We start from the raw sequence: 16,613 nt of genomic DNA on the forward strand, positions 1-16,613 counted from the left end.
TAATAATACTGATGCATTTTGAGCCCGCTGTGAAAATAATTCAGACTACTTAATATTTTTTACTTTACAGAATTCCGACTTCTATGATTAGTTTTAACCTGAAACTCTCAGAACCATTTTTTTTAATTAAATTATTGTTAGAATTGTTATAAGTTTTTTATATTATATTGTTACAATTTCAAGGATTTTTTTTTTCATTTTGTTACATATCAAAATATGGTTTTTCTTATCTTGAACCATCAAATAATAAAATAATGGACGAAAATTCAGTTAATCTGTTACCACTGCTTAAAAGCTGAAATGGCCAACGCAAATCATGTATTGCAAATGCATTTTGAACACCCTTGCAGTATTGCTTGAAGCGTTTATGGTAGGGTCTGTCCATAAATTACCTGTGGGGGTGTTCATCTGGTAAAAAATTCGAAAAATTTCTGTAAAAAAATTGAAAAATTTGTATGGACAAAAGGAGGAAGTGGATGGTCGGGTTAAATCCTAGCCCCGGCACTTACAAGTTTTCGTCAGTTGCTCAGACCAACACCCCAACCCCAAAAATTACAATTACAATTACATTACGAATATTTCCGAATTCAGTTCACTCCGCGGAACAGTGAAACGCTAATCCGAAAGAGATATTCAGGCATTGAGCTTGCGAGCGAGCTCAATCGCAGTGTCCCGATGCTGTCAGCGAACTGTTATGCTCAACTCCTTCAAAATCAGTGATCATGATGGCTGACTTCTAGAATAAACAATGAGCTGGAGTTTGCTTGACGACGCCTTTCTACTGTACAGTACTGTACCATCCCTTTTTAGTGCAACGAACAACCATTTCTGTCATAACTGACATTTGTAAGAGTTGAGACCTGAGACGTTGAGACTTAGTGAGGCTTACAAACGGCTCAATTAACCCAGTGAATGAACCACGACTCCCGACTAGCTCTGTAGTATGGGTGTGGTACCTTGTGGTATGCACATAATAAATTATTGTATTACTCTATTACGTTTAGCGTGTATGTTTACATTGAGTATCTGTCATATGTGGAGATGTTGTTATTGTTGTCTAGAGTGTGAATCATTGTATGTAATATTGAAGTATCGGTAATAAAGTGTATACAAATAATGAATACAGTTGTTGAATAATCATTACAGAGAAAGATTCTCACATTGGCGACGAGAACGGTGAACAGTGCATGTGAAATTAGTTTAATTTCGGTTCGGGAAGTGTTGTCTTTGGAAAAAGAAAGAGATGAGTGGTGTGTGTGTGGTGCATGCAGAGTGATGATGACCTCCAGGTGATGACTTGTGATTGAATTTCAACATTGGAATCAAAAAGGTAAATATTGTGTACTAACTGTTCAATATGAATAAAACGATCTATTTGTACCTTCGACTAATGACAATGATCAACCTGTGAGAGATTTTGATGGTGATCGGTATTGTTTAGTTCAAATCGATGACAATCACTATTGTCAGATAAAGAAATAAAGAACTGTGAAGAAAACCTAAGTTTTGTTGATTGTGATATTGGTACTCGTTGAATAGGGTTGTTGTTATAAATCTAGACTTAAATGCTGAATGATGAATGAAGTATTGATTTGTTAACCGGATGGCCGAGGAAGGCGTAGAGGTGAAACAATATTTTGAAATCAAATTTTGCCGTTGCTGTTAAAAGCCAGTGAAGGCGATGAAAGCCAATGAAGGCGATACAAGCTAATGAAGGCGACATTCTTGAAATAGCCGTAAAAGGCGGAAATGATTACAGATAGAAAAGCCGTTGAAGGCGGAAAGCAGGAAAAATGTTATAGGCAGAAGAGCCGACTAAGGCGAAAAACTGTCGATAACGGAAAGATCCGTCGGAGAGTGAAAAGCTGTTGAAGGCGGAAAAAGCCGTTGAAGGTGGAAATGCCGTTGAAGGCGGTAAGACCTGCAAGGCAGATATAGTCGATTCTTTGTAGAGCCGTATAAGGCGAATTGTGTTATTAAAAATTATAGTACTAAAAACGCAACAGTGTCGTAAATTTCGTAAGAAACAGATTACCAGCCAACGCAGATTTAAGGGCTGTTTGCAGATCAGAAGGAATTTCTCGGCCTATCTTGAGGCATGGGAAATTGCTTGGCTGAATCACTCAAGAAACCGTTTTTTCTTCGATCGCAGTACGCAGTTGCGAAAAAATGGCAGTTCAAATGGCAGTCACCGTAGAAAGTTTCTGCCAGGAATCATTCTAGAAGTTTCTTGAGCGATTTCTCTTGAACTCCAATCTGGGCTTTTTAGTTAAATTGAACCATTAAAAATGAAATTTCACACCAATTAAGTGGCAGCTGAGAAGGCGAAAGACAAAACTAAACTTTAGGCTGAGAGTGACTAGAAAAACAGGAACAAATAGTATTTGAATATGTTCCAAATGCGAATATAACTGAGCTGATACTGAGATTGTTGTGGACCCACCTCAGGTGATATATATTGAAGTTATCTTTGCTCAGCAAAGTATAATAAGTCTACGAGACGTAAAAAGGGTTGGCTCTTGAAACCAAATTAATATGAAGACATGATTTAACTCATGCTTTGTCCTGTTACAAGACTAAAAATGTAACTTCAAGAAAATTAACATCAATGTGTGAGAATAATTAAACTGTCTTGGTAGTTTGCAAGATATGAAGTTTTGACTGACAGTTGAAGCATTCGTTGAAGCTAGACGACATATTCAGAGCAGTTGCTAACCACTAACCTGTTAAGTATCATGCTAGTCAAATGGCTAGTTGAATTGGATATTTAAAAAAATCGAACAATAAAAAATGAAACTTTTCGGCTTAACTAGAAGTCTCAGGAATTCGAGTAAAAAGCGCTTTATAACCTATTGAATGTGTTGTCAGGAGGGGCATTTTGACTTATGATTGCCTAACACTGGATATAATGCCATTTTTGCTAATGAGTGGCCATCTTGCCAAGAACTGTGGCACAAGTTAGAGAACAAGGTACAGCATTACGCTCAACAACAAATTCTGCGCAATAATTTCCTTATAGGAAGGGACAAATTTTGATCAGTTAAAGAAGTATTGCAACTATTATTGAGGAGAATAACGTACAGTATATCAAAAGCACAAGATATTGGAATAAAAAAGATAATCATTTCTGTAACTACAGGAATAGATATATCTAATGAAAGCTGGATTATGAGGTTTGTTTTTCAGTCGAGCTTATTAATGCAAACAGGTACCATTACTAACATGTTACCTTGTTTGAATTTTTAGATTTCATACACTGAAAAAACTGCAAATATTGTATGCATGTGTCGCTCACATAGATTTTTGCAATTTGTCATAGATAACCCTATTCATGTGTAGATACACATAGTTTATGTAAGGTCCATCGATTTTATGTGTGATCCAGCGTGGAAAACGAATATGTGTGTATAAATAAAATTTATACAGTAGACGTTCGATAACTGCAACATGTTTACGTTTCACTTAGCGAACAAAATTCGATAACTGCAACGTCAAATAGGCGTCAACAACCCATCAATTGACGTTAAATGAACGAAAAATTCATTTGATTGTTCATTTGGGCTAACTTGGCGCACCGTTTTGACGGATAGCGGTGCGATAACTGCAAATTTATTGCACTTACCGGACTTGCAGTTAAAAAGCATTGCAGTTAAACCGTTTGCACCGACCAAACGTCTACTGTATATCAAATTCATGGATTTTTACCAATAAAAATGCGTGTACATGTATAAGTGATATTTGTGTTATGAGTTCATTGAAAATTTGAATAAAAACGTGCTTTAAATTGTTTCAGTACAAAGAAATGAATCGTAGAGGCAAGCGTAAGGGCCATCATGACACAGACAATCATGGTCAGTGTGCACTACGTCAGACTTGTAGTCGTTAACAAAAAAAATATGAGGATGTATTTCATCGAAAAAATGTGAAATAAGTGATATGATAGACAGATGATTGAGCTTTGCAATAATGCAGAATATTCTAGTCCGATCCAACGAACTGAGAATATTATCAGTATGATAGGCATATGTAGAAAATCAAAGTTACTTAAAGATAAAAAGTTCTAAATTTTGACGGTACATTGAATGCGAATAATTTGGAAAAGGCTTGTTGAAATAGCTTCATTAGGTATCTAGAGTGAGAACATAACATGTTGAGGTGCTTTTGCAATATTTTGGAGGTACACCATTAAAATAAGTCCTACAGTTCAGAACCCAAAAGAGCGACATCAAAGGAACAAATTTTTGGTTTTGTAATGTTAAAATAGGTTTGATTGAGCACGAATCACCAGTTAATGAGGGAAAATATGCATCGTAGAATGTAAACCTATTGAACGACCAAACCGTAAAAATAAACTCATTCAGTTTGAAAGGTAAATGGTAAATCATAAGAATTCCGAAATTATCGGAAACATGGTTCCTAAAACCGTGGACACCTATATAGGTAAACCGTCGAAAAGTGCTCCAATAAGATGATCGATTTATTTTGTTATCTGGAGAAAATTGCTTTGTATATAATAATTGGCTACTATCATTACGTTTACGGTTGGAAGCCGAAGTGACTGGCGGGGCGAAAATTGATGTTTAACCTACTTATAAACATAGCAACTCGATTTAGATTAGTGCTAATTTCAGCTCTTAAGTAGCTTAATGATGCGCAATACCAGCAACCGGTTCAAATTTACGTCACAACTGCAACTTTGCATGTGCTTAAATACGTGACTTCGATTTGGTACTGCGACGATGATGTATGTATTAAGAATTTGAGATAATTATAGGATTACAACCTGAAAAAAAAGAATGAATATTAATATTCTACTATACTTTCAAACAGCTAGTGCGGGTGCGAGTTTTGTGAACAATATATATAAAATATAATTCAAAAAATGGATGTTTTCAAGTTTTCAAATTACTATTTAGCTAAAACTAGTATTACAAATATTGCTTTGGACAAGTGACGTTTTTCAAAATCGTGATTTGATTTAAAAAAAGTATCAATCCCTTCGATATTTAGAAAACAAAATCTGTTAAGCCAAACTTCTGAATATATTCTGAACAAGAAACGGGTTCCAGCAAAGTTCGCCAAAAAAACATAAAATAAAATAGTGTTTGTATGACACTTGGACACTTTGGATCGAAAACGAGTTAATGGATATTGATAATTTTTTCACTTTAACATTCGTGCAGTGTTCCGACATATTAGTTAAAAAAAATGTCTGAATAATAATCTGAATATACATACCTTTTGTATGAGATTCTTCTATGAAAGGACATGTCAAAAAAAATCAGTGGGCAGTATACAATGTTTGCATGCTAGCTGTCATTGAAAACATTTGAGAAGAGGAAAGCAATTCAAATAATTTATCAGCAAAGTTAATATTTAGCTTGACACTCAGTATTAAAAATATTTTGGGATTTGGGAAAATATTTGGGTCAAAATAATATTTCTTTTTAGGTACAACCACAAGTAACGGCCAAGTAATTTACCAAAATGCCGAGCAGAGATGGATGACCAAATGGATGACTGTACTTCTAATTTTGATGTGAGACTGAAGCGAGACGTTTATAAACTGAGGAGACTATAAGCGAAACAACGTGGAGTGACCTTGCTGCGGATCTGGAGAAAAAACGAGATGTGGTACCTTGTGGTATGCACATAATAAATTATTGTATTACTCTATTACGTTTAGCGTGTATGTTTACATTGAGTATCTGTCATATGTGGAGATGTTGTTATTGTTGTCTAGAGTGTGAATCATTGTATGTAATATTGAAGTATCGGTAATAAAGTGTATACAAATAATGAATACAGTTGTTGAATAATCATTACAGAGAAAGATTCTCACAATGGGACCCTTGTCATAGTCAGTCATAGGCAGACTACAGAGTAATTCGGAGGGACTACGCGGCCAAACGGATGCAAAAGCTGTGAAGAAGCGGTGACTTGGAGGCTTGGACGGGACACGGATGAGGATTAGTCACGCCGAGAAGGGATCTCCTTGAAGTTTTGGGCTTAACGGTCCGAGGAATTAATAGTATGTTGAGCTGTCCTACGGACCAACTATATAATGATAATCATGTAGTGGGCTTGTTTCGGCAATTAGCAATCTAATTCCAAGCAAGATGAGTTGCATCACAAAATACTACTACTTTATTCCCTTTAGAAACGGTTCTAACGGCCACATCCGGCCTAACCTTACCTAACTAACAATCGCATGCCACAAACAAGCTTGCATGCTGATGAGTTGCTTGATAATAACTGATAGCTGAGCTAAAACTATGGTGCACACATTACTGCACAAATGATTTTTCAATTCAAAAAGTAGTCAATGTTCAACCTTTCGAATAGGTATAAACAATGATAAATTAAAACACTCTTCAAGAGTTTAATAAGTTATCTATTCGATTTGCAGTAATTCCCAACCAAAATTGTTTAACATAAACTTTTTTCTGCTTTTTATTAAGTTAATGTACAAGTTAGCACATGTATCTGTATAATGTGTTTTTCACAAGTCGAATAAGTGCTTTTGTTTCATCATACTTCGACTCAGAGTACAGGATGAAAAACACGTGTTTTTTACTGAACAGCAGCAGTTGTTAAGTTGTTAACCATAATGTTGTGTGGTTCTGTGCTAATTCACCACTGCTGAATAGGAGTCGAAGTGTTGTCATTATTAAACCACGGGAAGTTTATGTTTTGATTTGAGTGCTTCAATTCATCATCTCTAGGATAGCGCAGATAGGAAGGCATGCGGCTGGCAATCGACGGGCCTTGAGTTCAAATCTTGAGTTAGGTAAATTTATGTGTAGTTATTATTTCACAATAGTTCATTGTTCATTGCATAAGTGTCGATCATAAACTCTCTCGGAAATTAAAAAAAAAATATCTTTATTTATTATATTAGCTGAATAACAGCTTTATAATATATTTCTAAAAAGGCTTTTACCAACAAACAGTTCAGTTGGTACATAACACTATGCTTTGTAATTTCTCCAAATTTGTGTACAAAACCCGAACAAAGGTTGTATCTAAAAATTATCCCAATGTTATTCAGCATCATGCTGAATTAATTCGTCATGAAGGTGCTTCTTAAATAAGTGATTGTTAGTTGGGTAACCTGTCAAAGATTATCTCAGGAAAAGGAAGATATCAGAACATAACAGATGTTCATGTTGGTAAATGTTCCGTACACTAAGAATGCTCCTCCTCTTCTTGGCGTAACGTCCTCACTGGGACAAAGCCTGCTTCTCAGCTTAGTGTTCTATGAGCACTTCCACAGTTATTAACTGAGAGCTTCCTCTGCCAATGACCATTTTGCATGTGTATATCGTGTGGCAGGCACGAAGATACTCTATGCCCAAGGAAGTCAAGGAAATTTCCTTTACGAAAAGATCCTGGACCGACCGGGAATCGAACCCGTCACCCTCAGCATGGTCATGCTGAATACCCGTGCGTTTACCGCCTCGGCTATATGGGCCCCGCGAATGCGTTTTTCTTTAATAATCCAGGCTCAGTAAGTTTTGGTGAGGTGAGCTGCGGTTCTCGTAGTTCACTTAGCTGATGAGCATCCAAGTTTAATGAGCCCGAACAATCATGGCCCATCACTCTATTGTGCATCAAGTTAGCATGAAATGCGCTGAGGTTTGCTCGTGAGCCGAGTTTTTTCAACTCCTGATTTTCATCGGTTAGATGTTGAATTTGTCTTGCAGAAGCGAACACTACACAAGTCTCATGTAGTTCAACACTATGGAGCAAAACATTTTTTTTATTTTCGGTTCCCCGAGGTAACTCGAAGGTTCCCGGAGTGACCAATGGTGGTCATGGTCATCATCGTCACAACCATCAGCGTGACTACCAAAAATCATGAAAAAAGAGCCGTCGCACGGCATGTTTTGGTGTTGAAACGTGATTGTACCCGGTTATAGGTTCCCCCCAGGGCACCTCGGAGGTTCCCGGAGTGTCCAACGGTGAACATAGCCCTCGTAGATTCGGACCAACATGTCTGAAAACATTGATACATTTTACCTTGAATTTCTACACGAAATCAGCTTTCCACTAGAACTGGAATTGACACAGGTATGTGGTAGTGCTATAAACAAAACATGGTCCCCTTTGTAGGCGGTTCCCGATGGCCATTGTTCCCGGAACCAGTATTTCTGGGTCTATATGAGCCCATCTTATTCGTTTGTTTTTCTAAACATCCGAAGAAGGTTAAGAGGCTTTTCAGGGGGCTGTTTCAGGGGATTTCAGGAGCCTTCTGAGGGCGTTCGGTCAGGTTTCGTGGGTTTCAGGGACGTTTCAAGGGGCTTTATGGGAGATTCAGAGGAAGTCTCAGAAGCCTTTAAAGGGAGTAACAAGAGGTTTCAGGGGCGTTTCAAGGCATTTCAGCGAGTTTCAGGGGCATTTATGGACGTTTTAAGGGCGTTCAGAGAGTTTTTAGGAGCGTTTGATAGCATTTCAGGGACAATTCAAATAGTTTCATGGGCATTTCTAGTTGATTGTGATGATTTCAAGGTTTCAGTGACTCCAGTGGTTTTGCAAAACTACGACAGGGGCGTACGGATAACTAAAGAACCGGAAGTGAGAGAAAGTGGAAACATTGATTTTCGGATTGTGCGTACCGCGGGTCACCAATGAAGAAAGATACTCATGCTATATGAATATTTTCGGACCTAGTTCAATGAGTTTATGACGAAATCCGATACCCTACGCCATTACTGAATCTAAGATGGTGACCTCCAGTTTGTGAAGATGATTGATTGTTTTGTTTTATTGGGTTTCTCATTAATGTTTGGACTTTTGTGATAAATTGTAAATCCACTGATTTATCATTTCCCAGCTACATTTCACATAAATCAAACAAATAAGTTTGCAACAGACGACTTTATTGTGAATTCAAGCAAACTTGCCTAATTCGACTGTGATGATAATGAATTTGAACCGAGTTGAAAAGGGTGTAAATGTCGCAATACAGGTACTCTTCGATATAACGTACAAAAAAGTTTTCTCTTTGTACGTTATATCGAAGTGTACGTTATATCGAAGCAGAGAAAAATTTATTATTTTTTATGCTGGTATTGATGTATTCGACGCGAAATTAATCCCAAATAATGATTCCGGTGAAATTTACAAAACCAATAATGAAAAACTTGAGTTTTGACGAAAAAGTCATTTCGTTTTTTGTGCTTCGATATAATGTACATTTTGCTTCGATATAACGTACACTAAATGTTTCCCCTAATTGCGCTAATTCTGGGCCACAAGGCTAATGCTGCAACAAAACATTGATTTGAGTGATTTCGTGGTTTATCTTATTCGTGGGAAAAATAGAAATTTTCAATGTTGTACGTTATATCGAAGCAAAATGTACGTTATATCGAATTCGCTATATCGAGGGTACGTTATATCGAAGAATACCTGTATAGGGATTAACAGAAAGGGAGTTGCTTGGGGGGTAGCAAGGTTTCAGACACTAACGTACCTGAGGAAGGTACCCCCAAATATGTCGCAGAAACCTCAGTAACTTTTCTGAAACACGCCAAAAATGCTTTGAATTTTCCTGAAAAGCCTCATGCAACGTACCTGAGACCCCTGAGGTTTGCAAACGCACCTTTACAATGTGCCAAAATTCTCTTAAACTACCTGAAATGCTTTCGAAATCCCCCTAAGACGCCATTGGACACCATATAACGCTTCTGAGACTCTCCGAAATCAACGAAAACGCACCTGTTGCGCCTCCAAAACCCGTCGGAAATCCTCTGAAACTTTCTTGGAACGCCCTGAAGTGCTCTTGAGACCTGCGGGTACCCCCGAGAAATGGAACTCTCTTGGATCATGGAACTGAAACGACCCTGAGGACTCCTGGAGTCACCTACAATTTCTTGCCTGATATGCCATTGAGACCCCCATAAACATCCCTAAGACCTTCTGGTACCCCCTGAAACACCCTGGAATTTCCTTGAAACTCCTCTGAGATGCACTGACACCTCTAGAGACCTTCTTCCCAAATCATTGATTTAAAATAACCTCATGAATAGCTGATTAGAAAGGCATCAAGGTGCTGAAATATACGTCTCCATATTTTAAAAGTCGAGGTTCTTTGTACGACAAAAAAACATACGATGCTATGTTCTAACTATTATAAAGTCAGAAACTGCAATAATGGTACCCACATCATCTATTCCCTAAGTTAAAATTCAAGAATAAAAAAATCTATTCCCTTCGATTCCTTACGAACTCACCAAGAGAACTGTCATCCCCAATCGAGCAGATCAGGTCATGTCACTTTTCCAGGACAGTTTTCCGCAAGCTGCCAAAGAAATGCTCTATTATCGAACCTTTTGGACTATAATCTACCACCACCTTGTATAGCGAGCATCCACCGGTAGCCACACGACCGTGTGGTAACAGTAGCAACTTCTTTCAGTTACGAGCAGCGGATAGTGGGACGGCAATCGTCGGTCTCACATTTTTCCTCTGTCGCTCCATTTATGGGCCCTTCAATACAAATTGCTTTACGATCTGTACGTGTAAGGAGGTTTTATCAGCCGCCGAAGATCGCCGTACTATTATTATTGTTATAGACGACGGGGACGACGACTAAGACGACGCATGGTCGGCGCGGTCGTTCATTCAACCGATCTTCTGCTACTTGGGACTGCTCCTGCTCTGTCACATAAATTGCATTATACGGAAGCCTGCGAGTCGCCCGCGCGCCGGTACGGTTGATCCATAATGGAAATCGATATTCAATGGTGGATTCCCCAACTCTGGCCGATTGAACCTTCGGAGGCGATAAATACACAGCGCTCCTTCGAAGCGGTCACTGGTGCGGTGGAACTCATCCAGGTGGTCAGATTTCCCGCACTCCACACCGTGTTGTTGGCCACTTTGACACTACTGGATAGGGCAGGCAACAATAATGATGGTTGAAACCTGTACTGATCTGAAAATGGGTGGAAATTTATAATGTCTTTGCTCGGGACGATCCCGCAGGCGATTAGAGCGAGCGAGCGAGCGGTGCTACCATGTTTATGTACCGCGAGCACACTTTCGCTCCTTGCCAGGAGAGCGGGTGGTTTGAATTTGTGCTTTGCACTAACTTGCACTGTTAATCCGTATGGACCCGATTGACACCATTCGATTGGTGGTGGGACCGTGAGAAGAGGTTACATGGTGCACCTTAAGCATATAGGGATCTTCATCTCTACGAATTGAGGATATTATTTACGACTAAAATAATGTGAACAATTCGTGGAAGAGACATTTTCAAATTTTACAATAATAATAATTATAAATCTATTAGCTCTTTCAGGGTTCCAAACAAAAATGCTTGCAAGGACTTGGCCAGATGTTTGGAGTTTTTTGATTTGCTGTTGTCTGTACCAAAACTCTCAAACTCACCCCCTTCAAAGGTACGAATCTCTTGAACCGAAGAAGGTAGATTCAAACTCAACCAACGCGTGTTCCAACCAAAATAGCTACCTGATAAATATTTACCAGCACAGCTTCAAGTTCAATAGGCACGCAAAGCGAGCAAGTGGCTGACCGTACTCACTCGGTAGCGAAAAAAATGTCCATTCAATCTCAAACTCCAAGCGACAATTTGTCGAAGAATCTGGCAGGTATTTGTTCCTCCCGCCCGGCGATGATGGGGACACGATCGACAAACATCTCTCCCGTCAGTGAAAAAAGAGCTCCTTTAACAAACAGACGACAAATTCCTGAGAAGTACCAACAAGAACAACAAAGCTCGTCGTCGTCGTCGTCGTCGGCTACGTCGAATCGAAACGGCGTAGCCTGATTAGTATTCATGACTGGCTCTTGCTATCAATGATGCGCATTTGTCAGGTCGCCGTTGAGGTTGTTAAAACGCGATTGTTTGTGCCTGCTGGCTACGGGCAGTGCAGGGAGAGAGTTGCAACTTGCAATTGCAATCGCTTTACGAATGAACATGAGCAGATCAGAGCACTACAGAGGCAGCATGTTATTGCACTATTCTAGAGCTGGAATGTGTAGCCAAGCAGAAGAGTGTAGCGCTCGGAAGATGTCGTTCGTTCGTGCACACGATCACGAGAGCTCAGAGCAGACAGCCAGCGGTTACAAGCCTGGTAGACTCCCCTGGGAGGTAGCCTTTCGTTGTAATTGTGATTGATACTACAAATTGGATTAGTGCGGTGAATTTTAATTTCCTGTTTCTGCGAAGATCTATGAGGCGATGTAAGTTGGTTTATGATAGGGTTTCGACGAAGCTGGCTCTACGGCCTCGATGGAACATAACCTGTCTATTTAACTTAGTATTTTTATAACCATTTCCACTACAACTAGTTGAAGAGCTTTATTTACATGCTGTAGTAGGTATTGGGCTGCAAAACGGTGAGTCGATAAGGAGAGCGTCCAAAAATAGCTCTACTCTTCGCAAGTTCCTACCTCATACTTCCACGGGTCAAGCTTTGACAAAAACCAGGGCACTGTTGTCCTTCTGACTTCAGCTAGATTGAGGAGGTGCGTCTCGAGCATCTGTTTATCACGGAGGTGCGGCTCAAACAGCACCTGTTCTGGCATCCAGCGGCTGAGTAGAGTATGAAATGCTCCTTCACTGGAAGCTATACCTAAGGTGGCAGCCCCACCACGGTGGCAAGGGAACCTTAGGCCAACAACCTACTGTTTCTGAAACACAAAAACCGTTACAGAAACCAAAAATGAAAGATTACGATGAACTGATTCTACGGCAACGACTTTTAGCGCAAAACAACGGACAAGAATTGGAGCTTGGAATGAATTAGCCCTAGCCCAACAAAGAAAACTAGCACAGCTAGCCAATGCGGCATGCCGTATGAAGCATGAGATCATAGGACTGAGTGAAGTCCGTTGGTCGAATTCTGGCGTCGAGTCAAATTTATCTATACTGTAGCCTACGAGGTGAACACGCTCCTCGCCACCGTTGAGTTGGTTTTCTGCTCAGCGCTCACGCCCACGCTGCGCTCATGAAGTGGGAACCTATTAATGATAGGCTAATTGTAGCCAGATTCAGAACACAGCTTCGAATTCTTACCATGATCCAATGATACGCGCCAACCGATGCTGCCGAATTGCAAGACAAAGAGAACTTTTGCAGCTAACTGAATGCTGTCGTAGACAAGCTTTCGAAAGGTAATATCAAGTTCCTCATGGGCGACTTCAACGCGAAGGTTGGTTCCGACAACTCGGACTATGAGCACGTCATGGGACGCCATGATCTCGCAAAAATGAGCGAAAACGGTGAGCTTTTTGCAGAGTTTTGTGGCAACAATGACATGGTGATTGGGGGATCGCTCTTCCCTCATCGACCAGTGCACAAAGTGACATGGGTTTCCCGATGGCGTCATGGAGAATCAAATCGAACACATCTGCATCGGCCTTCTTGATGTGCGGAACGAACGTAGCGCTTGCATTGCATCCGACTATCATCTCCTAATCGGCGAGATCTGGCTGCGTATTGCTAGGATCCATCGACATGAGGAGAAAATCAGGCGCCGGTTCAACACACGCCGACTGGAAGACGCTGCGGTGAAAAGGTCCTTCGTCGGGGAGCTAAAGAACCCCGCTACGGATATGCCAGAAGGTGGAAGCGTAGAAGATCAAAGATCAACGCCTTCATGGCCACCGGCGAGAATAATTTGGGTGAGCTACGCACCCGAAGAGAGCAGCGGATCACAGATGATACCTGGAGGAATATAGAGGAGCGGAGGAACGTCAAAGCCGCGATAGAGCGAGCGAAAACACGAGGAGCCAAAGCCGTTGCCCGTCAGCGCTAGTCGGCTCTCGAGAAGGAAATGATACATGTCCATCTAGCTGGCAGGGCACTTTTCATAAAATCAAAAATAAAGACCGTTAAGTGAGTGTACCAAGTGCGTACCATAGCGTACCCAACGGGATTTTGAACGTACCTGACGAATTCTTAGAAAACAGGTGTCCTGCTGGATAGATGGTGTTTTTTTCGAAAATCTCCATGAATCTTTCCGACGCTAAGGTTTTCTGCATGTACCAACAGCGTACCTTCCGAATCAGACCTCCTTTTTAAACGTACCTAAAAATTTCCCATACTTTCTTACATAAAACTTTTTAAATTGCATTATATGTTTAATAAAACAGCTTCATTGCATTCGTTGCATAATCCTAGGTATGTTTGACCTAAAAAAGTTTATACTTAAGTTCAAATTTGACTAATTTATGGCAAAAACGTATTTTTAATAAGTTTAAGCAATATACTTGATAAACTCCTGAAAGTATGCTAACCATGTATCATTGCAAATAAAAGCCTAAATGTATGCAACAGAAAAAACACAAAAACAGCTCTAAAAGATAACTGACTGAATATAACAGAACATATTGATTGAACATAATATAAAATGAAAATAATACGAAAATAAATAATTTCGTTAAAAATTTCTCGTATGTAATATAAATCTCACTTAACTGATATTATTCCATCTCGGCATCATTGCTAGATGTATAAAATATATTTTGCAAGTATTCACATTCAACGTACCTCGAAAATATTTGACTTAGTTGAACTAATTCGTGTTATATAAGAGAATAAGTGAAAATTATGCTTCTTCAGAGAAATCTGTTAGGTACGTTGCATAAATCTCACTGAATTGTTGATAACTCGACTTGGTATTATTGTTGAATGTTTAAAATATGTTTTGCAAGTATTCACATTCAACGTACCTCGATAATATTTGACTTAGTTGAACTAATTCGTGTTATTTTATTTTATTTAGTTTTGAAGTGCTAATGGCAAATTTCCAAATGTTACACTAGGAATACAATGTTTTTGTCTTGAATAAAACGGCAACCCTGTTTTGGTTTTGTTGTCAATTCTGTTGTTGTTTTGGAAGATCGGGCTAGCTGATTCCTCGAGTTCCAGCGTAACATTTGAAAAAGGTTTCAACTATCTACTATAACAGATTTCTTTAAAGAAGCATAATTTTCACTCATTCTCTTATATAACACGAATTAGTTCAACTAAGTGAAATATTTTCGAGGCACGTTGAATGTGAATACTTGCAAAACATATTTTAAACATCCAACAATAATACCAAGTTGAGTTATTAACAATTCAGTGATATTTATGCAACGTACCTGTGGTACTCTCCACCAGGCCGTGATCCCAAAAGATTCCGGAGTCCCATCGTCGGAACCTACAACCGTAAACTTACTATCTTGTGCACACGTCGTATCCTGTTGCCTACACTGTCTCGACTGCCACGGCTTTCCGTTATCCCTCACGATGACAGATATTCACTCTCAAGTGTGTACTGCTCATTTTATAGTAATATTAACCTTACCGTCAAGATGTGTAAATAATCTATGAACAGGTCACCACATCTCCCTTTTTCTACAATTTCCTTTTTTCTTGGACTATCAAAGGGCAAAATAAATTATTATCTTTTGTTCATTGCATCATACAACGTTATCGGAATACTGAATGCAGAGTTGTAAAATTGAATACATTAATTAAGGAAAACATTAGATTACGGCCATGCTTTTGAACTTATCCGCCTTTCTACCTTTCTCATTAGTCTATTAGAATTAATATTGAAACTTTCTCATTCCATTTTTCATTTAGTTTTTTTTTCACCTTCAGTACTGCCCTCAACTTAATTTCTTTCTCAGCATTTATGGTTGAATTAAACCTAAACTGTTTCATGATCTCTCCCTCATTTTGCTGAAAATTATCGTTTGGTTCTCACCAATTCACATCATATATTGATATGAGACTTCTCGTATCACTCAACGTACATCTTCCTTAGGGAATGTTGTTTTTGTATATGTTCTTCGGGACACTTTCTCAATCATTTGTTTAAACATCTTCCCCACTGTTTCTTATCATTTCTCTCCTCTATATAAGGTGTGATGTTTGTTTTCCAACTTAAACTGTAATTTTAAAGCCATTTTCAATTATGTCTATCAAATTTTTAAGTTTAAGCCAAGCAACCATAACGATAATCAATATCTACCAGACTTATTAAATATCCTTCCTACTTTTCCCTCGACTAAGTCAGGGAAAATCGGGAGGATCGGTCGATTCAGTTGCCGATTTATCGGTTGATGTCTGTGTTAAACTCTTATAAGCATCGATGCAACAATCGACCGATTCGTCAGTTATTTCGAGGAAATTTCCATCTGTCATATGTTTAATGACGATGGTAGAGAGATTTTCCTTCCCAATAAATAGCTTCTCAAAGCCTCTGTACGATCTTTTAGAAATATTCACTGTTGGCCCATTCTCTAAAACACTTTTCGAAGCACGCTCTTTTTTTTACCATCCATGTTTTGATCTTAACCTTGTTTGAGCCACATTTTCCGCCGCTGTTGCTGCAATTTTATTAGTCTCGAACACGTTTGTTAAACTTTGATTCATTTCCGGGGTCATATATGACCCCTCCGACCTCAAACGGTTAAGCAGGTGTTTACCAAAACCAAACACATATTTATAAACCTCATTTCACTCTCTCATCCCACAACTTCGAGGGATTTAAATATTCGCTAAATAACTATTGCAACATTTGTATTCCTGTCCAATGTTTTTAACCATACTAGCGCCCGTTTTAGTCAATTTATTTTCTTTC

The 16,613-nt window shown here is 39.0% G+C and overlaps 1 long non-coding RNA gene across 1 annotated transcript; it reads left to right on the plus strand.

Annotated features, from left to right (window-relative positions):
- The first annotated feature begins 942 nt into the window (after window positions 1-942).
- Window positions 943-5,803, plus strand: LOC134291328 (uncharacterized). Its single transcript, XR_009999031.1, has 2 exons — window positions 943-1,330; window positions 5,452-5,803. It is a non-coding gene; the product is annotated as an uncharacterized LOC134291328 (long non-coding RNA).
- Window positions 5,804-16,613: the final 10,810 nt, after the last annotated feature.

This window comes from Aedes albopictus, chromosome 3 (genome assembly GCF_035046485.1).
Source record: "Aedes albopictus strain Foshan chromosome 3, AalbF5, whole genome shotgun sequence".
Lineage (NCBI taxonomy): Eukaryota > Metazoa > Arthropoda > Insecta > Diptera > Culicidae > Aedes > Aedes albopictus.